This window comes from Lygodium microphyllum, chromosome 15 (genome assembly GCF_053477565.2).
Source record: "Lygodium microphyllum isolate KBCC chromosome 15, Lygodium_microphyllum_v1.1.10, whole genome shotgun sequence".
Classification (NCBI taxonomy): domain Eukaryota; kingdom Viridiplantae; phylum Streptophyta; class Polypodiopsida; order Schizaeales; family Lygodiaceae; genus Lygodium; species Lygodium microphyllum.
The window spans coordinates 8,272,490-8,298,018 of NC_141149.1; the positions used below are offsets into that span (position 1 = coordinate 8,272,490).

General features: G+C 43.2%; 1 pseudogene; it reads right to left on the minus strand.

Moving 5' to 3' along the window:
• Window positions 1-21,487, minus strand: part of LOC148024247 (uncharacterized) — an 89,374-nt pseudogene extending 67,887 nt beyond the window's left edge.
• Window positions 21,488-25,529: the final 4,042 nt, after the last annotated feature.

Genomic DNA, 25,529 nt, shown 5'->3' on the forward strand with positions numbered 1-25,529 from the left:
TTTTGTATTTATGACGTTGATCTGTAGAGGGAGCTCACACTCAATCGCCAAGACCCACCGACCGCTTATTATTTCAAGCGTTTCAAGCAAGCTCTAATGGCTATCTCTAACCTAGCTGACACGTCGTTGATCCTACGCGTGTAGTGAGCTTACCTTGATGTCGAAATGAGTTGCCTCTTCTCTTGCATATGCCAGTAGCTCCACGATCTTAGATGCTAGCTCAAGCATCCTCCATCTCCAAGCTCCATCCACCATAGCTGCGCGCGCAAGAGAAGAGAAGAGAAGAGAAGAGAAGAGAAGAGAAGAGAAGAGGAGATGGTGAAGAGCTTCCCTCTTAATCCCTCACTCCCACACACTCTCACACTCCCTCTCTCAAGACCACACACAAGCAAGGAGAAGAGAAGAAGAGAAGAAGAAGAGAACTCTTGTTAGCTACACACCACAAGAATGAGCTTCCATTCACTTTTTGAACTTTATATACAAGCCCTAAAATCCCATGGACACCCATCCCTTTTTTACTTGAGCGGCCATTGTGGCAAGGTCCTTTCTCTATTTCTCTCTTCTAGCCTTATGCCTCTAGCCTACACCCGTCTAATATTTTATAATTGGCATAGGAGGGATCTTGATGCTCTTTTACAAGAGTTTTTAGAGCTTTTTGAGGTGTCTTTCATTTAAAATTGCGCTTTTTGCCCCAGCTTAGCTTTAGAGGTTGCTTGCATATCTTTTCTCATTTTTCACATTTTTTTCACTTTCTCCTTCAAACACCATATTGGGAAATATGAAAATTTTCAATAAGTTTGGGACACATGGTCAAATCTTTGGATTTGGCATAACTTGAACACTATAACTCCAAATCGAGCGCTCTATAGCTCAATAGATTCCATTTTTCAAGCGCTTTCCAATGATAGGTCACATCATATGGTTTTGAGAAACTTCTGGGCATGTTATCTGGGTGCCACCTTTTTAGTATTCAAAAAATAAGAATTGGAAGATTTCCAAATTCACTAATATTGTGTTTTCATTTCTTTGTCATCTTTCTCCGCCATCTCGACTTGGGATTAACATTACCCCCCTCTGAGACAGGTGCCAGTCCCATGGCACTTCTGGCTACTGTTGGGGAATGGTAGGCAGTTGGCAGATTGTTCGGGTGAGGTTAGGGACACATGTAGACTCGGGTGCTTATGAAAGCTTGGTAATGATGTATGTCAGAGAAGCCAATTGGATGCGAAGCGGATGATGGGGGCCTCCGAAGTTGGTGGTTTGTCGCCTTTTGTAATGCCTGAAATTAGAAGGTGCGGTGCGCTACCTAAGGGAAGTGTCTACCTTATTGTGTGGTGCATCGTGATCATGCTAATGGAATGGGGAAGTGGATCTAACCACAGGCAAGCCTGGGTAACTTCCCACACTTAAGGATCCCATTCATGCAAAGGGAGGTGCGGTGCAAGTAGCTTAGGGTGATAGGTGAGTGTTACCTCCCTAGATATGTCCCGCCCTTGATGGGCTCTAAGCATGAAGTGTTAGATATGATCAATGCCCCACCCTCATTAGGTGCTACCAATGATCCATGGTGCTCAAAGTTGTAAGGCCCCCATTATGAGGAGAAGCCAAGTGTGAGCCCGGACATTGGTTGAGTCCTGACTTGTATATCAGATGAGGTCTATGTGACCGGATGGCAAAAAGGTGACTGTTGAGGGTCTAATCTTTGGGTTAGACGGAGTGGTTAAGCTGGTAGCAACTCGAGGCGCATTGCATCGAGTTGCGGTGTAAGGGAGTTAAAAGGGGCCCCTGGAATATTCCCTGGCCGACTAGTGGAGGCTCATATGGTAGGTCGGTCAGCAGGCCGACCTAACGACCTTCGCGGGCTATAAAAGCTAAACCCCTTCGCAGCCATCATACACTCATCTTTCACCCAGTTAGAGTTGTTGTTCCAGCTAGCCTTAAACTCTTCACCTATTTTTTGTCTAGATCGCCATCTAAGCTTCACACAGTGGAAGCGCACGGGTGGACAGAGCCATCTTTGTATCAGTTGTTTGGAGTTAAAGAATTTACTGATTCTCATCTTATCTGTTGTGTACTTTCTATCTCTTTCTCAGATTCTGTTCGTTGCGCCGTGTAATATTTTACATGGTATCAGAGCCCAGGGGGCTCTAGAGATTGGAGAGCGTGCAAGAGGCAAAGGCTTCAACAGCAAAAAGAAACGATGTCGACTCCGGGAAGCAGTTCTGGCGCATCAGGAAGTGGTGCAGGAGGTGGTGCTGCTGTACCGGCTATTCAAACACTGAGGATTCATCCACCAACCTTCAGCAAAGGCAAGTTAGATGGTACAAACTACACCTTGTGGAAGTTCAAAATTACAACTATCCTTGATTCTTATGAGCTTCTGGAGACTGTGCTGGGGACTGACGTAGAACCACAGCCTACCCCCGACCCATCAAATCCTAGTGTGATGATTCCTCCGAATGCAGATCTTCTACGAGCTTGGAAACGAAGGAATGCAGATGCATTGTGTGCCTTAGTTACAAGCTGTTCTGACAGTGTTTTGACTCTGATTCAGCATACAACCAAAGCGTCAGAGGCTTGGAATGTACTAAGGAGTCAGTATGAAACACGAAACCAAACAAGGATTCAAAACTTGGAGAATCAACTAGCAGCGGAGAAGTTTGCTGAAGGAGAGACAGTTGAAGCATTCATCACTCGGATTAAGAATCTGTGCGACCAGATGGCTGGCGCTGGGATACAAAAGACTAGCGAAGAGCTAGCTCGGAGGTGTCTTCGGATTTGTCCACAAAAGTTTGATGGACTAGTAACTACCCTTAATACTCAGGTGAGACCTCAAGCTTTGACTTTTGAGGAGTTTTGTGCATTATTAATGGAGGAGGAGTTGAGGCTGAAAGCCCGAGAAGGAAGCAACAATGGAGATGCTGCATTCTCTGCCAATGCAAAAGGCAAAGGTGTTTCCTCCACCAAAAATGATGGTGACAAAAAGAAGAAGGGTGGCAAGAAGAAGTTTCAAGGAGAGTGCTTCTACTGTAAGAAGAAAGGACATGCAATTGCAGATTGTCGTGTCAAGAAGGCAGATGAAAAGAATGGTACCCTTAAAAGTAAAGGGAAAGAGACAGCCAATACAGCTGAAGCAGAGTTGGAATTATTCATGGCGACCATTGAGGAAGTGTGCTCCTCGGCGCAAGAAGAATCTACCACTGACTCATGGGTGTTGGATAATGGGGCCTCCCGTCACATGACCAACAAGAAAGGTCTATACAGTTCTATGCAGCCTCTACAAGAATCCATCACTGTGACGGTTGGAAATGATGCTAAATGCCCTGCTGCGGGCAGAGGTACTATTTCTTTTGTTGCTGCAAATGGTGAAGTCAAAAAGCTTTCAAATGTGTTGTATGTTCCGGAAATCAGGAGAAATCTCTTATCAGTTGCTGCCATAACTGATCTTGGTCATGAAGTGAGGTTCAAGAAGACAGGTGCAGAAATTATTGATAGTGCTGGCACAATTGTTGGCAAAGGAGAGAGAAGGAACAACCTGTATGAGCTAAGTGCTCTTACAGCCACCGCTGGAGTGGGCACAAGTAAGCTTTGGCATGAAAGGTTTGGACACATCGGATTTGCAGTATTGAAGGAGACGCAAAAGCAAGGTATGGTTGCTCACCTACCTACAATAACTGAATTGAAGGAACCATGTGAAGCTTGTATGATGGGCAAGCAACAGAGAAAGGCATTTCCACAAGAAAGCAAGAATAGAGCACAGGCTCCTCTAGAGTTGGTGCATGCTGACTTGTGTGGTAAGATGCCTACACAGACCTTGGGGGGATCTTCTTATTTTATGTTGATTGTCGACGACTACAGTAGGAAGATGTGGGTGTACTTCCTTCGTGATAAGGCTCAAGCTTTTGGTAAGTTTAAAGAATGGCTAATACTTGTTAAGAATGAAACAGGGAAAAGTGTGAAGAAATTTAGAACAGATGGTGGTAGTGAGTTCAACTCAAAGGAGTTTGAAGGCTTTTGCAAGAGCAAAGGGATCAAGCGTCAATTGACGACGCCTCACACACCTCAGCAGAACGGTGTTGTGGAACACAGGAATCGCACCATTGTGGAGATGGCAAGATGCATGCTAAAGGGCAAGGGATTGCCTAACCATTTTTGGGCTGAAGCTATTAATACTGCAGTCTACATTCTAAATCGGAGCTATACAAAGGCTCTTAAGGGAAAAACACCTCATGAGGCTTACACTGGTAAGAAACCATCTGTTTCACATTTCAGAATTTTTGGATGTGAATGTTATGCACATGTTCTAGATGAGAAGAGAAACAAGTTACAACCAAAAAGCAGAAAATGTATCTTCTTGGGTTATAGTGATGAGCAGAAGGCTTACAAGTTATATGACCAAGAGGCAAAGAAGATCATCGCGAGTCGTGATGTGGTGTTCAAGGAGGAGCCGCATATAGTGGAGGAGGAGAAGGCAAGTTGTTCCACTTTATCATCAAGCGAAGAAGTAGTCCATTATGAACCTGTCTCGAGAGCTATCCCTATCCTTAAGGAGGAGGAAGCATCATCTTCAGATGATGAGGAAAAAGTTCACCAACCTGACATCACCCCACCGGAAAAGCCATTGCCGCGCTGGGTGAAGCAGCTCTATGACCACAATAATCCTATGCCTGCATCTGTTGAGGAGAAGGCAGACGGACCAAGGAGGTCTCAGAGAATAGAGGAGCAAAGGAGGGCTTCTGCTCACATAGTCAATATGGCCTTGATGGTTGAGATTATGAGAGAAGTAAAGGAGCCAACTGACTTAGAAGAAGCACTTGCAGATCCATCATTGAAGGATGCTATGCAGGCGGAGTATGACAGCATAATGAAGAATGACACTTGCGAGCTAGTGGATCGACCAGCAAAGCGGAAGGTTATTGGCACCAAGTGGATCTGGAAGGTAAAGTACAAGGCTGATGGTACCTTAGAAAAGTACAAAGCTAGACTAGTTGCCCAAGGATTTTCACAAGTTGAAGGGTTTGATTTTCAAGAGTCATTTGCCCCAACTGCCAGAATGACCACTATTCGCACAGTACTTGCAGTGGCTGCCCACAAGAAGTGGCCAGTGTACCAAATGGATGTTAAGTCAGCGTTCTTAAATGGTGACCTCAAGGAGGAGGTGTACATGGCTCAGCCACCAGGGTTTGAGGCCCCCCATTCTGAGAACAAAGTGTGTAAACTGAAGAAGGCATTGTATGGGCTGAAACAAGCCCCCAGAGCATGGTACCAGCGGATAGATAGGTTCTTTTTAAACCTAAACTTCAAAAGATGTGCCTCAGATGCTAACTTGTATGTTTACAAGGATGGTAAAAAGTCTGTAGTGATTGTCCTATATGTGGACGACCTTCTTATTACAGGTGACTATGAAGATATGATCAACCAAACTCGAAAGGCTTTGAGTTCTGAGTTTGAAATGACAGACTTGGGCTTGCTACACTATTGTTTGGGGATTGAAGTCTGGCAAGAGCCAGGAAAGATCTTCATCTCTCAGAAGAAGTATGCATGGGAGATCTTGAAGGCATTTGGCATGACCGAGTGCAAGGAGATAGCTACACCTATGGAGGTGAATGCAAAGTTATCCGTCGAGGATACATCAGCATTAGCAGACATTGGGAGGTATAGGAGGTTGGTCGGCAGTCTGATCTACTTGTGTAACACCAGACCAGATATCAGTTTTGCTGTTGGTGTTTTGAGCAGGTTCTCAAACAAACCTCATGAGAGTCATTGGAAGGCTGTGATGTGGGTGCTCAGATACTTGAAGAAAACTCTTGACTATGGTATCACATACAGTTTCGGAACTTCTCTTGTGGGGAACTGTGACTCAGATTGGGCAGGAGACATTGATTCCAGGAAGTCAGTTTCTGGTTATTGTTTCTCTTTGGGTTCAGGAATTTTCTCTTGGATTAGTAAGAAGCAACCAACAGTGGCATTGTCTTCTGCCGAAGCAGAGTACAAGGCAGCTTGTTTTGTTGCATGTGAGGCCGTATGGTTGAGAAGGATTCTATGGCATATGGGAGTGCAGGATGAAGAACCAACTGTGCTGAGATGTGACAATCAGAGTTGCATCGCCATTGCCAAAAATCCAATGTTTCATGCACGCACCAAACATATAGAGATCCAGTATCACTATGTGCGTGATTTTATGGAGGATGGGATAGTGGAATTGGTCTACTGTCCAACAGAGGAGAATGGAGTAGATATCTTCACCAAAGCACTTACGAAGGATCTGCTTCAAGTTCATCTTCAGAGACTCGGCATTGGGCCGAGGAGATAGTTCACCTATGGGTGGACATTGAGGGGGGGTGTTAGATATGATCAATGCCCCACCCTCATTAGGTGCTACCAATGATCCATGGTGCTCAAAGTTGTAAGGCCCCCATTATGAGGAGAAGCCAAGTGTGAGCCCGGACATTGGTTGAGTCCTGACTTGTATATCAGATGAGGTCTATGTGACCGGATGGCAAAAAGGTGACTGTTGAGGGTCTAATCTTTGGGTTAGACGGAGTGGTTAAGCTGGTAGCAACTCGAGGCGCATTGCATCGAGTTGTGGTGTAAGGGAGTTAAAAGGGGCCCCTGGAATATTCCCTGGCCGACTAGTGGAGGCTCATATGGTAGGTTGGTCAGCAGGCCGACCTAACGACCTTCGCGGGCTATAAAAGCTAAACCCCTTCGCAGCCATCATACACTCATCTTTCACCCAGTCAGAGTTGTTGTTCCAGCTAGCCTTAAACTCTTCACCTATTTTCTGTCTAGATCGCCATCTAAGCTTCACACAGTGGAAGCACACGGGTGGATAGAGCCATCTTTGTATCAGTTGTTTGGAGTTAAAGAATTTACTGATTCTCCTCTTATCTGTTGTGTACTCTCTATCTCTTTCTCAGATTCTGTTCGCTACGCCGTGTAATATTTTACATGAAGTGGGGGATCAAAAGGGCTAGGGGGTTAGGAGCAGAGCCGCCGATGGAAGCCACCGGGCACACCTAACTTGAGGATCTCTAAGTGTAGTGATCGTGTTTTATGTAGTGCTAAGTGCTTCTTCAAGTGAGTCATTTTTTCCATGTCCTTGTGTGATGTTCCTCTTGCTTTTCCTTTCATGCTTTTATTTTTCTTCTTTTTCTTCGTCATCGTTTTTTTAAAAAAAGTATTACACTAGTAGGATGACAGCCAGTGCCTAATTCTCATCGTTTGAATTAGGTGGAGAAGGGGGTTGGATGGATTTGCTCAAAAATTGCCAGCTTTGCATGTATCCTTTAAGATTCATGCAACGTGCAGTGAAGTGGTGGAGAGGAAGGGATGATTACATCTGGTGAACTGGATGTCTTTCATGTCTTTTAGGAGAGCTAGGCAAAAAGAAGGGAGGAGGCTAGCCCTCATGATCAGGCGCGCCATGACACAACTATTAATGGCATTAGGATCAAAGAAGAGGGGAGGCAGGCCACGTTCTTGCGGAGCCGGGTCTTGCTTAAGTAATAATTTAAGAAGCCGAAGATAATTACATGTAGTTATGAAAGCTGGATCAGGGCAAGAGAAGAAGTTGGTGAGGAAGCGAGTCATGGAGTCATCTAAGCTTTCCAAGTTGAAGATGAGGGTGTGTTTAAAAGATATGACATTAGAGTTGTAGATAATGGAAAAATCATATCACCCATGGAGGGTGGCATCAAAATCCACTCCTACCCTACGAGGGTATGCCATAAACGTGGGGTTGTTCCTCTCGTAGGGCAGGGTGTTGCAAAAAGCCATCCAGGCGAGCATGTTGATGTTGCATATCCGCCTCCTCCATAGGGGCTGGCAGTTATAACCTTACACGGAATGTGGCACTTTAAACACTTTATTTTACCAGAATTCAACTTCTTCAGTTCCCCAAAGAGTGGGGTTCTTTTTTCTTTCTTCCAGCCACTTCTATCCTAGTCAGCTACTACCAATCCCAATCACCTCCTCCACCGTGAGTGGTAAGAGCCTCCACAACCTATTGGGCATGAGAAAGCTAAAAGTGAATGGCTCTTTTTCTCTTTCATGTCACTCCCAAACTACCAGTTCTGCGTGGAATCCTGCGGAAATATCATCGGGGCATGGTGGGAGGGGCACGGAGGGCTGCACGACTGGCTTGGCCCTTAGCTGCTTTCTGGTTTCTTTTATTAAAATTTTCCTTCTTTCCCTGAGCATGGCTTGCCTTTTCGCAAATGTGTCAACCGGTTGTTGCTCTTGGGAATGCGGCAAGGGGGGCTGTGAGATCACCTCTTCTCTAAACCTTCCCATATCAAATTGAAGTTCAGATTCATCCCCCTGCCGATCTCCTTGTTGTGTTTCCTCTTCAAACCCTATCGCATCAATTTCGTGGGGGGTTAGGCTGGCCAGTAATAGGTACTTTCATTGATCATCTAGGCTCAGCTTAACCTCTGCAGATTGGGGTGGCATCTATAGCCCTGCATGCAGATCTCTGCATGCGATACTGAGTTTCTTCTTAACCACCTCCAATGACTCTCCTTCTTCTGGGCAGGTGGTGTCCATCAGTGTATCTAGGAAGGCCTTTTGCTGGGTATTAAAGGCTACCTGGGTGGCTTCTGCTTTGCTCTCTACAAGGATCTTCTCCTTCTCTACCTGAGCCAGGCACTGTGCCAGTGTCTTCACGCTTCTTTCATTTTTCCATGCCCATTCCTCATCTATCTTCTTCATCTCTTCCATGCTCTCACCCTACCTCTGGACCAGGGACACAAGTTTTTGCTCTCGGTCCTTTAGTTCTTTGCTCATGGTTTCATGTTCTTTCTTTCCTTGGTCCAACTTGTTTCGATATCTTTCTATTGCTGCTCTAACTCCTGCTTTCTTTTCTCGTCCGTGGTGGTAAACTCAACCATAACCTTTTCGATCAGAGGTTTTTGTAGTCAACTCTTCATGTTGCACAATCAAGAGCTTGTATTCTCTTTGCATCTTTACGAGTTCCTGTGTTTCATCCTCCAGCTGTCTCCAGTCCTCTTCCCTATCATCCTTAGCCTTCAACTCCTGTTTGAGATCAGAGATCTCCTTTTGCTATGCATGGCTATTACTCGGGTCTTTTCGAGCTCAAATGCAGCCACCAAATCTTTTTCTACCACCAACTCAGCCATATCTATCTTCCTTTCCTCCTTAGCCTTCTCTAATTGAGAGAGCACCTCGACGATGTACTCGTCGTAATTAGCTAGTAGCGTCATTGTTGTGTGGATGGGAGTGGTCGAGGCCTCCACTTTCTAGTGCTTCGGATCCTGCCTTGACTCGGCATCCATGGCTGGCCTTTTCTGCCTTGTTGTTGTGGCCTCGGTGCTCTTCCCTTGGGTTAATAAAGTACTGCATCCACGCCACGAAGTTTGAGACATCTGCGCTAGTGGGGATGCTCGGGGTGAGGGTTGTTGCTTCGGTGGGAGGCACCAGGAGGGTCGAAATAGGATGGATGGGAGCCTTTCCTTTGCCCTAAATGATGGCCAACGATACGATTTCTAGCACCTGAATGCTGGAACTGGGCCCCTCCTCTCTAGATGGGCTCATAGCCCCTAGGTCATCTGCCCAGTTTTGCTGTTCGATTGACCGGCATGTAGCTTTGGCCAAGTCTTCCTCCTCCTTCCTTCTTAGCTCCTCCTCTTCTTCAGTAGCTCTTCGCTCCCTCTCTTTCTTTGTTTTCCTAGACTCTTCTTCCAATCTATTTGCTTCATGTTTTTTCTTCTTCTCCCTCTCTTCGGTCTCCTTGAGGGATTCCCTCTTTGCCCTCTCTAAATCCTCTTTCTCTTTTTTCCGGCCTTCATCCTACTTCTTCTTTTGTGTCGTCTTTTTAATAGGTTTCTTTGCTGTCTTCTTGCTCATATGTTCCTTTTGTTCTTCCCCTTCTTCTTCACTCTCAGTTCTATCAATGGATACCTCTTTGTCCTAATGAGGGGCGATCTCTTAGGTGTTTCTCCTTCTCCTTCCTTTGCATCCTAAGCCTATTTTACCACCTCTTGAATGAGGGCAGTCAAAATGCTTCCGTAGCCAATGAATGAGACTTTGGACGAGGCATTTTTTCTTTCTGTGGTCTTGGACGCTGGGGAATCCCCACCTGCTAGTTTACTGTCCAAAGCTAATGCTTTTGCCGCTTGGTCAATGGTCTTACGTGCATAGCCATTCTAGTCGACTTCGTCCAAGGTGCGAGCTGCCATATTCTCTAGCATAGGCACACTGATTCGATGCATCAAGGAGTTGTAGCGCTGGGGCTAGAGAAGAGCGCATGCACTAGCTTTGCTTGTAGATGGGCTTCCGCATCAAGAATGTCCTGGATGCTGATGCCGTCATTGGTCAGCACTTCTTCCCTCTTCATCTTAAGTATGGCATAAAAATCTCTCTTATGCATTTTCTCTACCTTCGGCTCCAACCCCATCGCCTTCTCCACCAAGGCTAGGTTTAAGTGTACCTACACCTGCTTGGCCTTTTCTCCCCTTCCCACAGTCACGATGCCGCACTCCTAGTCTGGGTTATACGTCCTGAGAAACTCCACACACTTCATGTGGTTAGGCTGTTGTGCAAACTTCTTAAGGTACTTTATGAGATTGCACTGCTCGACAACTCTCTTGGCTATTTCCTCCTTGGCCACCACACCCTCTATGTTATGGATGGTTCAAAATTTGAGCAGGTTGTAGGCGTGGTTTTCTAGGGTGATGTGATATTGCGTCCTTTCCTCCTCTGTGAACGGGAGTTGGTGGGCACGGTCTTGCTGTGACATCTTTCATTCCTGTAATGAACCCAAGTTTTCATTAGTGCTTTCAAAATAATAATTTGCTGGAAAAGAAAGACTCCATGTGTTTATTGAATGAAAGCATTAAAATTCAATTTAGATTCTTCCCTTCAGATCTGACTTTTTTTCCCTTTATTTCAAAGTTCTCGTGCCATTTTCCCTACCTCACTTATTTTTTACGTGTTTATGCATTTGCTTGATTTTCCTTGGTTTTGGTTTGATTCACCTTATCCCCCTCCTCTTCCAGCTTGAGAAGAATCCTTCCTAGGATTGAAAGTTAGGAGGTCAAGGGCATTCTGCAATGTGGTATAGGATTTACATGCATAGGAGCCAAGTATAGAAATTGGGATTTTACTCTAACTGAGCTTCGCGGTCTAGATCAAAGGGTCGAATGCCTACATGTGCGATGTATGTGAGAACATTTGTTAGGAAGTCACCGGAATCGACACGGATAGAAATATGTAACTCTTCCTCAATCAGTAGGCAATCGAGGTAGGGGTGTCCTTTGATGTGCTCTTCCATGGGTCGGCCACGAAGAGTGGCTAACACTCTATACGAGGTTGGCTCAACGTAAGTGGGGTCATACTCCGTTGTTTTGATTGTTCGGCACTACTCAACGTTGGTCATTATTTGGCATCCTTCAACTTTCCATTGCAATTGAAGAGTGTACTAGTGCCTTAAGAATGGGGATTTAGTATCAGCAAGTTTTGATAATTTTGTGATTTCTTGGTCAGTAGTAATGGCAGAAGTGATTTGTTTATCATGGGACATGATGAGGCACTGTTTGATGGACTACTCTTTGGATATCTCATTGGTGAGCAATTCAGCAGCGGAGTTAGAGGCTTTTGCGAATGCAAATTCAAACGTCTTACAAGAACAAGGCATCGTTCGAACTTCATTTGCAAAGGGTTCTTGTAGTAGGCCTAAATCCAAGCAATCATAGCTCAGAGCTAACGACATGAAAGTGGCATCGAGTCATCTAATGCAATCAACCACATCCTCCTCTGTGTCCTCAGCCAGATTGGCAGCTAGTGTTAAGAATGATTTCCGGTCATAAGGGGGTCGAAGGCCTGTTTGGCGTTTGGGGTTTGATAGAACTAGAGCCTTTGATAACAAATAGTTGCGGTTGTGGGTGTTCTTGAGATTGTGGTTGGACCTCTTGAATTAGGGCTGGGGTAGTAGCAATGACGTCTGATGGACTACTGCCTTCGGTATGGATTAGGGAAGTCTGAGCGGCTCTATCAGGTGTTGATTCATATGACAGTGTTTGTCGTTTGGGAGGATAGGCTTGTTCAACTTTCTTGGGCATATGTGCAGATGAGCTTGATGGATATGGGTCTTAAAAGTGTTGCAGCTTCTAGCTTTGAGGTTTTATGGGGCTTGGTGTGATCAAAATTGAGGACAGCGTGCGAGTAGTGCCTCCGGCCATGCGGGCCTTAGGGATCCATATCTAGGAATTTCCCTCATAGTAGCCTTGCGCATGCAAGACGGCATTAGGGACCCATCTTGGCTTGATCATGCATTGATTTCTATAACTGCGCCTTGGCCTCCTAGTTTTAGAGTTTCTGGTGTTATTTTCAAGAATCGCGTGATGGGGGGATGTGCTTGAGCTGTTGCGCCAAAAACACACTATATACACAAGAGGAAGCTCACTCAAGAACACAAGAAGAGAGATGGAGGCCAAAACGTTTTCTTGCTGGTTTCTTCTTCTTCTTCTGCACAATATACAATGTACACAAAGTATAGATAAGATACAACATAAAGGAAAGTGGCCTTCTAAGTTAAACACTGAATAATCGACTACACTAATCGACTGGTGCTATATCTTTTCCAGCTCTGTAGGTAGGTGTAACAAACTAAATATAATAAGTGATAAGTCAGTGGCCATGTGAGTATCATAATGACCACCAACGTGCTAAGTGTAGACGTGCGAACTCATCTAGCCAGGCGGTCCATCATCAATGTCTGCACTTGTTGAGCTTGCCATCTCAACACTCCCTCTCAAGCTCAACTCTATCTCTACAACTCCAAGTAAGCTTCGGAACTTTTGAAGATTCTCTATACCCAATGTCTTTGTGAAAATGTCAGCTATCTGATCATGTGTGCTGACATATACCAAGTTAATCTCTCCTACAAGTACCTTCTCTCTCACAAAGTGGTAGTGCACCTCAATGTGTTTTATCCTATCATGGAACACTGGATTCCTAGCAAACTGTATGCTGCTCATGTTGTCACAATGAATGACAACAGGACCATCTCCCTACATATCCAAATCACCTAATAACTTTTGCAACCATACCACGTCCGTGTGCTCAATTTCGTAAATGAATCCTACTCTCATCAACTTGTCAATCTCTTCCTTGACCATGTGAGCGTGTTTTGGATTCATAGGGTATAGTCGTTGCTTGACCGATGTAGCATCTGGCATCATGGGTATGTTATGAGTCACTACACTCCGATCTACCCCCTTAAGCTCTTCTAAGGACCAAGCGAATACGTCTATGTACTCTTGCAAGAGAGCAACAAGACTCATTTCCTCTTTCTCGGTCAAGTCATCAGCAATGAAGACTGGATAGGGTGTCTCCCCTTCTTAGGCTAGGTTCGCCTCCTTGACCTTGGCTAGTCCCTCGATCGGTTCACTCATTTGCCCTTGACATTTGACACCCAATAGGATCACTATCCTATCGCCTTTCTTGAATTTCGTAAATCTTTTAGGGAGGTTCTGTAGTTTTCTCTGTTCTTCCATTTGTGTGTCCCTGGGTTGTTTTATTATTTCCTCTTTCAACCATATGCGCCTCAAGTGGATGGGTAGGTCCCCCTTGGTGCGTCTAGTCTTGGCTAGCCTAGGTATCTTTGGGTTGTAATCCAAACGTACCTCCAAATCAGAGTTGAACTCCCCGTCTTTGCTAGAAGAGGTGTTCTCCCCTAGTGGTCACAACTCAAATGGTGACTTTGTCCTAGGCACTAGTGTTGTACTATCCTAAAGGCACTCTTTTTATACGGCTTGGAATCTACCCGTATTTTTTATATTTCCCATCCCTCAGTGTCATATTCTATGGTATATCCCTCTCTCCCTTGCTTTCGTCACTGAAAGATCGACAGTCTCCGTATTCGTCGTTGGAGTCCTCTTCGTCAAACTGCTCATTATCTCCTAGGTCTTGGTATATCTCTTGTCTTTGATTGAGGATTAGGGCCTAGTTGTACATGAGGTTCAAGTCATGCACCCTGGTCCATTGCCACTTGGATCCTAGAGTGGTTTGAAGTTTGCTACTGGTTTGCTAGCTAGCTTGCCTGTTAAATATTCCAGAATCTCTTGGGGTTCCCTCTTGTTATTTGGCACTTGGAAGGTGACAGGTTTAGATCTCCCCTGAAGGGTTCATGCCATCATGCAAACTAGTACGGAGGGTGCATCTTTAGACTTACCGATTGTCTTGATGGCTTGCTCGTATGCCTCATGATCCGAGAATGGCAGGTCAATTGTAGCAAGGACATGCATCCAATTTCTCTCATCCTCTAGGCATGGAATATACTTGGTCAAGGGTCCGTATGACTTCTTGACTTGAGTGTTTCCTTTAAGCATTGTGGAGATGGCATCCAAGTCAACTGGTGAGGTCTTCCAAGTGTCCATCTCTACCCTCACAGTGTCTATTCTATTGCCAAGGAAGATTAAGCCATTACCCCAATCTTTGATGACTCTGGCATTGCGCATCTAGGGTCGGCCTAATAGGATATCATAGTCCACACCCTTCACGACTATAAAGACAATCGAGAACTAGACATCTGTGATTTTCACTGGCCAGTTTTTTAGCACCCCGAATGGTTTCACTCTCATACCATTTGCTACTGTGACATTGAACTTAGCAGTCTCAACAAGTGGGTTTTCCCAAGTTTGAAGCACTGTGTGGCTAAGCACACTAATCATAGCTCCCATGTCTACGATCCCCTTTCTCATTGTGTCGCTTAGGGCTAGGAATGGTAAGACTGCATGCATCTCAGTGCCCTCATAGAAGGCATTAATGTGCAAGGACTTTGGCACAGAGTGTAGCGTCAGAGTCGGTATTTGTGTATCTACATCATGGTCATGCAGATCAGCATCTTGCTCTCGTGATCCTTCAACCCACTGTTTCTGATCTTGCCATAGGGTGGGATGCTGCTTAAGTAGGTCTCCCAGACTTAGCGTCACAGGGGTGGTCACCAGTGTGGTAAGGAGGTCATTGGATGCTCGTCTCTCTCCTAATCCAAATTGTCCTGGCCAATGTCCGTGACTGATTTGCGGGCCTGCAACATCAAGACTAGGCCTAAGCGGTACTGCTTGTGGTGTGGTCGCATCCCCCGGGAGGGGATGAGACTGGCGTGCTTATGCTAGAGAGATCATTGATCTCATCCTCTAGGATGGGCTCAGCATCCTTTAGGTTCTCTTGGGCCTCTTTCACCCATTCCTTCACTTTCTCTATGGCCTCTATTCGGCTCTTTGGATGCGGGTATTCCCCTACCTTAGCACTTCCCTTTTTGACTGTCTTAGGGGTTGCAGTTTCTGACTCTGTATCCGTGACCTTCTTTCCAATAGGCAGAGTAGTAGCACTCTCATTTTTCAGTGCAACCTTAGCTTCAAGCCTCTTCTTTCTCCGTCTACGCCTCTTCTTCCCTATCGATGCTGCATCAAGGTTGCTAGGCCCTGGTAGTGATATGCCAGCCTGCTTCGTTTGGGCACAAGTCATAACCCGCAATGGGATAGGTGTGGCCTCCCTATCAAGGTTCTTAACAACAAACAGCCCCAATGGGAGAGATGGCACATTGGATGAAGTCAAAGATGGTTTTTGCTTTGGGCAATCGACAAAGAGATGAGTGATCCCGCTCTCAACGCACCTTAGGTCAACTTTGTCTCTATTCTTCTGCTCCGTCTCAGGGTAGCGTAATGAGACATGCCTTGGGTGACCACAAGTCCAACAAATGATTGGATCATGCATCTGACCTCCTAGGCCTCTACCTCATCCTCTTCCTAATGCCATCATCAATACTAGTCAATAGTCCATAAGGACTGCGTTTCCCTCATCGTCATGCGAGAAGTAAGGCTATATGTTAGTCTCTTCCTCATTTGGCTCTTCCACATAGTGGACTAGAGGGTCACTTGGTGGGTGGGTTACATAGGGGTAGGTGGTCTAGGTATGCTTGTAGGATTTATGTCCATCCTAGGAACAGCCGACTTAATGTTGTTAGATGCGCAGGAAGGGCAAATGGGGCTCCCCTTCCGAAGAATGGTTGTGGCCTGTTTGCTAGGTAGGGCTGGACATATGGTTGCGAGTACGGAAGTCTTCTTGGTAATCTACAATGCATGACATCGTGACCGAACCTACCACAATTAGTGCAAGGTCTTGACCTAGGGTCTTGACACTCGGCTGGTAAGTGGTTTTCACCACAGTACACGTATTGGATGTGTGGACGCGTTGGTCGTCTCAACATGTCTTGCAACTTGGCTATCTCCATCTTTACATCAACCAAGTCTTGGTTTGTCTCGGTGGCTTTCCCCTTATCTTGGGTGGTTGGGCCTGATCCTTTGCTAGAGGTTGAAGCTCTCTCTGACCTCTGTGAGTAGGTTTCTTCTGAGTTTAAGCTCTTGGAGCTTCTCTCTTTCTGTTGGTCGTCAACTCTGATGGCTTCCTCAAAAACCCTAGCTAGCGCGTCTCGGTGCAAGCTTGAGTGCCTGCCAAAACCTTATACAGTTCCTCATTTTGAATTCTGCTAATGAATACAGTTGACACTACTCTTTCAGTTGGTCATTCACCTATAGGGATTCTCTTGAAGAGACTCCTCACATGGATCACGTAATCGCGAATGTCCTTCTCCTTCTACTTGACGTTCATAAGTCGCACTAACAGATTGTTGGAGTATCCAAGCTCGACAAATCTCTTGATGAAGAGATTCTTGAGGCCGTTGAAGTTGGTTTTCTCTGCGGCATCTAAACTTGTATACCAAGTCCTACCCTTGTCATCTAAGCATAGCCTGAATGCTTGAGAGTGCTGAGTCAGGTCGGTGAGGCCGTTGGCTTCACAGACTTGCTCGAATTGCTCTACGAAACTGTATGGATCGTCATGGGACTGATACTTGTAGAGTTGCTTTACAACGATTGGGATTTTGGACTGGCTCTTGGAGCCTTGGTTTGCTCCTAATCCTACTAGCAGTGATGTCGCTAGTGCTATGGAACTTTGCTCTGCTGCTGTGTTATCTAGCAGTCGCTTCATGAGAAGCTCGCTCAGCATTAAGTCTCCTTCCAGGGCTCTCTTGTGATTAGTTCAGTTTCTACTGGCTAGGTTTAGCACCCGCTGTACCTCGCACAATTCTGTGCTTTGCCTTTGGCTCCTAGCCTTCTAGTCTCTATTGTACTCTATTATGCTTTGCAATGCCTTGTGGGCTACCTTCCTCTCCTCTTCTAAGTCTGCGATGATGGCATCTGCTATCCTGCCACGGTGCTCATACTAGGTGCGTGCATTGTAGCTACTAACCAGTTGAATCACCTCTAGGAAGACTCCTACGTCAAGTTCCTCATTCGGCCTGCGATCTAGGTTTTCTTCTGCCATCGTCGTGTTCTCGTGCTCCACCAAGCTATTGATCAGGTTGAGTAAGTTTGTCAAATCCACCTCTTTGGCGCCACTTGCTTGGTCCTACTCTGTGTGTCGATAGTCTGTCTGTCTTTGGGTCTTCTCCTATTGGTGGGTTCCTTGAGTTGTTTATCTGAGTGAGTTCATTGACTTATTAAATACAATCCTCAATTTATCTCCTCTTAGTGCATGTGTTCCTTCCCGTGCACTTGTGCTCAATCAAGCTTTCAGTTTTCCTTAAGTGTACTTCAAGTGCGGAAATTCAAGGTGAGTGTGGCAAGCAATATCTAAGCGTCTTACACACTCTCACTTCGTTTTGGGCCTGATAGGCTTTTCAATAAATTCTTTGGTCTTGTTGACAGGGTGCACATTGGTGGTCATTATGATACTCACATGGCCAATGACTTATCACTTATTATATTTAGTTTGTTACACCTACCTATAGCTGGCAAAGATATAGCACCAGTCGATTAGTGTAGTCTATTATGCATTGTTTGACTTAGTAGGCCATTTTTCTTTATGTTATATCTTATCTATACTTTGTGTACATTGTATAGTGTGTGGAAGAAGAAGAAGAAATAAAAAATAAAACGTTTTGGCCTCCATCTCTCTTCTTGTGTTCTTGAGTGATCTTTCTCTTGTGCATACAGTGTGTGTTTGACACAGCAGCTCAAGCAAGTCTCCCCACCACGTGATTCTTGACATGATTATTCATGTTTTAATTCATGTGAGCATTGTCTTTATGGCAGATAGACTAGGAATATGCATAAGAAGTTTGGTAGGACATGCAGGGGTGAGCCCTTAGCATTAGTACATTCAGATGTCTATGGGCCCATGCCTTGTTAGTCTATGGGTGGTGCAAAGTATTTCGTGACATTTATTGATAATTTTTCACATAAATTCTGGGCTTATCCCATTAAGCTTAAGTCATATGTCTTGGATGTATTTCAGAGATAGCTTGCATTGGTTGAGAACCAGATTGGGAATAGGCTAAAATGCCTTAGGACTAACAATGAGGAAGAATATGTGTCACGTACCCTTGAGCATCTATGTGATGAGAGGGATATTAAGCATTAATTGATAGCCCCCTATACCCCACCCCAAAATGGTTTGGCTGAGTGGATGAATAGAACCATCTAGGAGTAGTATGCTTAGCCATGCAAGCCTACCACATAGCTTTTGGACTGAGACAGTCACTATAGCTATGAATATCATAAATAGATCACCTTCCAATGGTTTGGATTTCTAGGTTACAGAGGAGGTATGGACTAGAAAACCTCTATCTTATGTGCATCTATGTGTCTTTGGATGTGAGGCATTTTGCCATGTGCCCAAGGACAAGCATAGTAAGCTAGATCCTAAGCGTGTCAAATGCATTTTCCTTGGCTATGAAGATGCAAGTGAGATGGGTTATCAGCTCTGGGATCTGTGGGCATGGAAAGCCATCCACAGCCATGATGTAGTCTTCCATGAAGACAATATGCATAGGCAGCCTGAGAAGGTAGTAGAGATACGCAAGGCTATATTTAAAGAGGAGCCATGTGCTCTAGTACAGCCTGCACAACCAGATGGTTAGCTTGCAGCATTAGCTGATACATATGGCCAGGGTGTTGGACAGGAAGCAAAGCCTTCCGTGAGATGGCAGTCTACTAGAGATAGATGTCCACTTGATAGATTTGAGCCCTTGAAGCATTATGTACTGGTTACAGATGTAGGAGAGTCTCTCACCTATGATAAGGCCATGCAGAGGGGTGATAGTCACTCCTGGGAGAGGGCTATGCAGTCTCAGATAGACTGCTTGCATAAGAATATGACTTGGGATTTGGCTTCTTTGCCTACTGGCAAGAAGATTCTGCCATGAAAATGGGTATACAAGCTAAAAAGTACCCCTGGACTCCCCAAGCTGACTTATAAGGCAAGACTTGTTGCTAAGGGTTTTAAGCAAGAGCATGGAGTTGACTTTGATGAAGTATTTTTTCCTATGGTCAAGATGACCTATGCTTGGTTTTGGCCTTAGTCGTGCATCTTGACTTGGACATGTATCAGATGGATGTCAAGAATACATTCTTGCATGGGGATTTGCATGATGAGATATACATGGAGTAGCCTAAGGGCTTTGCATAACCTAGCAGGGAGCACCTAATGTGCAAGTTGAAGAAAAGCTTTGAGATGAAGGATTTGGGACATGTCTCTCATATTCTTGGTATGCGCATTAATTGCGATAGGCATCAAGGACTACTCTACCTCACACAGAAGGAGTACATTCATAAAGTCCTTGAGCGTTTTCGCATGCAGGACATGAAGCCTATTGGATGTCCATTACCTTCTTATGTGAAGGTCTCAGAGGCCAATTGTCCGTAGACATAGATTGATGAGCAGAGGGCCAAGATGGCCAAGATCCCTTATGCATTAGTTATGGTGGGAAAATTTATGTATGCCATGATAGCCACTCATCTAGATATTGCCTTTGCAGTTGGTGTTGTGGCATGCTATATGGCTACACATGGCAAGAAGCATTAGGAGGCAATGAAGGGTATCATGAGATACCTAAAGGGCACATCAAATATGCGTATTTGTTATGGCAGCTAGGATACATGAGTTGTGGCGTACACAAACTCTGATTATACAGGACATGCAGATAGTAGAAAGTCCACTTCTTGCTATGTATTCACCTATGTTGTAGGTGTTGTCTCTTAGATGTCATGGTGTTGGAGGGTTTTCTGTCAAAAGGTCGTATCCACCGTCGGGGATCAAAGATAGAACAAAGTAGAGATAGAAGATGGAAGGGAAGAAAAAGAAAATCTTTTTTCTAGCACTACTCAAAAGAAATCTCCAGGCATTAATTCTCTTGGGGCTCCTTCGTAGACCAAAAACATGCATCAAAATAATAGCTCCTTCTCTACTGCTTGGAACCCAAATCTGATAGCTTCGTTGGCTCCGATAGGGGGTAAAACTCCAAAACACCTAGTCGAGGATCTCCTAGTTCACTCCTTCTTCTTCTTTTAGTTCAAAGTGCAATTTTCAGCCTGTCAACAACGATCGTGACCTGTGCAATTTTTCCCATCTGTCTTTTTTTAATGAAAAATCCAAAACTAGCTGAAAAAGAAACTTGGTTTTTACATGCCATCCTAATGTAAAAGTTTTCCTAGCTTTTTCAGATATTTTCAATAAATAATAGGCTAAAATTATCCAAAAATCTAGTATTTTGGGATCATCTATGCCATAAACACTAGCACTAATGACTCAAATCACATTGATTCTCTACATCAATAAAGAAGCTAGATGATGATGCACTCTAGAGTTTTTTACACTGTGCCTGTGCAGTGGCATGACATCCACCCCCTCTCTGAATCTGCACATCCTCTGGTATGTGCCACCGATGCAGCACCCAAGTCCAAATACCCATATCATCAACTTATTGCTCATCATGCATATAAAAAGACATCCCCTTGGATCATAGATCAAAATACTAAGCATTTGTATAACTATTGCGCCATACCTAGTACCCCCTATAGGGTCATAAGGTCTTGGGTGCATATCATACACTAGAGGTTTTTGAATCTCCATATACATGCTATCAATGCACCCATCAATAAATACATAATATAATGTCTACTTGAGCGCATGGAAATCTACTCATATTGACAATTGCATACCATATCAAACATAAACTGAGCCTCATTTGCATCCAACGCATTCTCACCATCACCAAAAATAGTAAAGCAATCCATATCTTGAAGCATCTTAGAATTGCCTATGAAGGCCTTTGACAAAGAATTTGAAACATTCTCCATTTGTGGAGCATCATATCTAACATCCTCTAAAGGCATATCCTCGAGCTCATGAACTATCTCAGAAACGATAACTGCATCATCTTGCAAATCATGTGCATCCAACAAGTCACCAATCTTCGTTTGAGTCCCTGCATCAAAAGTAACACATGATCTTGGTAAACCTCTTTAGATACATTAAAAACATTTGTAGATGTAATGGCTAACTCTTCCACTAGAGGATCTTCTAAGGCATTTGTGCCTATCTCAATATCAGACTGCAGCTTATATCCCAGTTGTTTGCCCTCTTGCTTGCAATCTTGTTTTTGCTCGTGCCCAATCTCTTCCATAACATGCTTGGGAGGTGGCTTATTTGCAGCTTTAGGAAAATCCACACTTTTTCTTGTCACTCCCTTAGATATCCCTGCATTATCTTCATCTCTCTTCTATTTCTCTTCCACAAATACATATGTGTTTTCCCCTTTTGCTAAATGTGCATCCACTGAATATGCATCTTCCGGTGATTCCCAACCAGTTATGTCACAAATGCATTGCCTTGCATGAGACATTTCACTATTAGTAACTTTTCGCTTTTCAGCTATATGTAAAGCATGTGTCCATATTTCAGCCAAGTTTGGACCAACCGTCACTTGGCCATGTATTTATGGAACTGTAGACCAAAAGTAGAAGCATGTACAACCACATAAGCATTTTGGACAGCCAAGTCTTCCAACAACAACTTCTGTATACCACCCTTTCCAAAATTCAAGGCAAGAGGAAGTCCCATTTCTTGTGCATGGATCTTGCCATCTTTCCAAAAGATGAGCTGTTGTGCTAAGGCCTCCTGATAGGTAGCACAATCCTTTCTCTCATGCTGCAAACTATCACCCCACATACATCTTTTTCCTAGCTTAGGGGTTGCTGCCCATCCACTTTCCTCTTGTCTTTTTTCATCCAATTTTGCAACCTTCAATTGAAGATCATGCATGCCTTTGACCAATTCATCTAATAAGTTTTCCCTAACAGAGGGAACAATAGTAGGTATAGCCATAGGGTTAGTCATAGAAGTGGGTGGTTTACTGGATACTTCAACTCTTTTACCCGTAATAGTGGGCAAACTAGAGACATGCAAGCTTTCTCTTCTTCTATGCTTTTTCACAAGTGCAGTGATAGCTTCCTTGACATGTCTCCACTCTATTTTCAAACTTGTCTCTGTAGTCTGATCCTCTAGCAAATCATCAAGTTTTTCTTGAAGCTCAAGATCTGTTGCTTGTAGAAACAATTCAATTTTATGACTTGAAAGAGCTTGTTGTTTTGCAAGATCTAACTACTCAAATCGACTTTCAAATTCTCTTAACAATTCTATAGCCACAAGACCCTTATTGAGTTGTAAAACCCACTCCTGAAAAGTCTTGCGCGTAATCAAATTGGTATCCTCAATGTAAAATTCTTCCCTGAGTGTCTTTTGGAAAGCTACACGGTCAGCATCCTACATGTATAATTCAATAATTCACACTTTCAGTTCATATATAGTAATATGTACAAAATATCGGCTCCATGCAAGTTGAGTCACATCAAATAATTCCATCTTTTGAGCATAGGTATGTACATATGCAGATACATTCCTACCATTGAATAACTTCATCTCATGCTCAACTACTTGCAAAGGATTCATCACAACACTTTCTATTTGTACAGAAGCCTGCATCACATGTTATTTTTGTACCTGCATAAGCACATTCATATTTTGCACCAACTACTGTAAAACATCACTGGAAATTGTGTTCGAATGTTCCCCCATCTTGTCTTTCCTTTGCGACGACCTTTCATGTCTGGTTCACCAATGTCGAAGGGATTTTTGTTGAAAGGTCATATCCACTGGGGATCAGAGATAGAAGGAAGTAGAGAGAATATATGGAAGGGAAGAAAAAGAATTGACAAGAGGTAAACACGACAAAGACAAAGCACAATGAATTGAATCAATATGTATTGACAGAACCCAAAATCCTTTGTCTGGCACTACTCAAAAGCAATATCCAGACATTAGTTCTCTGGAGCTCCTTTGTAGACCAAAAATGTGCATCAAAATAGCATCTCCTTCTGTGTTGCTTGAAACCCAAATCTGACAGCTCCATTGGCTCCAAAAGGGGGGTAAAACCTTAGGACACCTACTCCAGAATATCCCTGTTCACTCCTTCTTCTTCTTCCAATTCAAAGTGTAGTTTTCATCCTGTCAACAGTGATCGCGGCCCACGCGATTTTGCCCATCTATCTTTTTTTATAAAAAATCCAAAACTGATTGAAAAAGCAACTTGCTTTTTGCATACCATTCTAATCTAGAAGTTTTTCTAGCTTTTTAGGATATTTTCAATAAATAATAGGCTGAAATTGTCCAAAATTTTAGTATTTTTGGACCATCTATGCTACGGACACTAGCAGTAATGACTCAAATCACATTGACTCTCTACATCAATAAAGAAGTTGGATGATGATACACTCTAGATTTATCTTTGCTCCTATCGCCCCTCTCTTACTACAAGTGTTGCAACCCTAATCTTTGGCAGTTCTATCCCCCTCCTCTTCTTTGACTACTCTCCACTGTTTTATTTTCTCAAACTGAAACAGATTGTGCAGTGCAATTTCTAGTTTGAATCAGGGTATTTCTTTGAATACTCTCCACTGTTTCATTTTCTCAAATTGAAACAGATTGTGCAGTGCAATTTCTGGTTCAAATCAGGGTATTTCTTCAACTACTCTCCACTGTTTCATTTTCTCAAACTGAAACAAATTTTGCAGTGCAATTTCTGGTTCGAATCAGGGTATTATGACCAAAACTACGTGCGTCTTCAAATCAGAAATCTTGCTCCAAGGCTGCAGCAATTCAACAAGGTAGTGAATGATCGCCAGTCCACACCGTGCCTACTCCTACTTCACGGGTGATTTCTGTTACATTGGCACACATTACTGACCTACTAATTACAACAGGTTTTTAACTTTTCCCTACTTCATTTCTGATTTTGAGTTAGACTACATTGATTATGACCATTTCAATCCATACAATTACTACAAATCACACTACTACTCTTTTCTATGATTAGTATTGAATAATATTAAGATCAAACACCAAAAGCATTTTCTAAATAAGAATCATATCTGAAAACTAAATGCAATATGTATTTCTGTATATGTATTTCTGTAGCAATGAGATTAGGCGCTCACTCTTGAGAATTCAATGTCTTCTTCTTCTTCTCGATTCCTTGATTGATCTCCTGGAGTGCTTGCATTTTTTGTTGTCCAACCACTACCTTGCAAGTGATAGCTTCACTCTACGTCAATATTGAAAACATGACTTCTTGCACTGTTGAAAATACTCTTTTTGTTGTGAATATGAAGTATATGATTTGTGTAATGTTGAAAAAAGTCTTTTAGATGTGAATATGGAATAAATGGTTTGTGCAATGCTTTTATCTATGATGAGTGCTTTCAAAATACTAGCCTTTCTTTCTATTTTGTGATGCTATATACCTCAAGATTTTGCCTCAAGGCTAAACCTAGCCTTATATTTGTTGTATCATTCCGTAATATTAGAGCATTTTATCAAGTTATTATACATTGTATTATACTTTACTATATAGAACTTTCCATTATACTGTATTTTCATAGTAAAAGCATTACCATCAGATTTTATGGTTACACTCTTTATAATTTTGCAATAAGCATATGGCTATACAATACTTACAAATACTCAATATGCTTTTGCCATAGGATGTAATTTGATTTTCTAACAACACATACCATGATCTTTCATAAATTTATAGATTAGACCATATGGTCAAAAAATTTCTTGCAATATAAGAAGTACTTTCTGTTATTTTATTCAATACAATCTGAGATTTGGCCATGAGGTCAAATCTTTTCTTAAAATATAAGAAGTAATCTATGTTTTTTTTTCCAATATACTGTGAGATTTTGCCATGTGGCCAAATCTTCTCTTTAAGCTATCTCTTGGCCAAAATAAGGACTCTTGTAGTATCACAATATCTTGCAACCAATCAAGCACTTTGTTCATTTTACTATAAGAATGACATTTTACCATTTGGTCAAATTATTTCTTATATTATCAACCCTTGCTTACTTCCAAAAGGAAAGGCTAGTTTCTACTTAGAATTCCTTACTTTCTATAATTTGGCCATGTGGTAAAATCTTGTCTTGCAACAAACAAACCACTTTTTTAGAATTTGATCCTAAAAAATTAAGACTAAATCTATAGTGGGTTCAATCACACAAATTTTGGGTATGCTAGATTTGGTTGTATGGAAAAATGTTCTAAGAAAAACATCTTCTATATTATCTCCAAGAAAGGAAGACCATGTTCTACTTGGAACTCTTTGA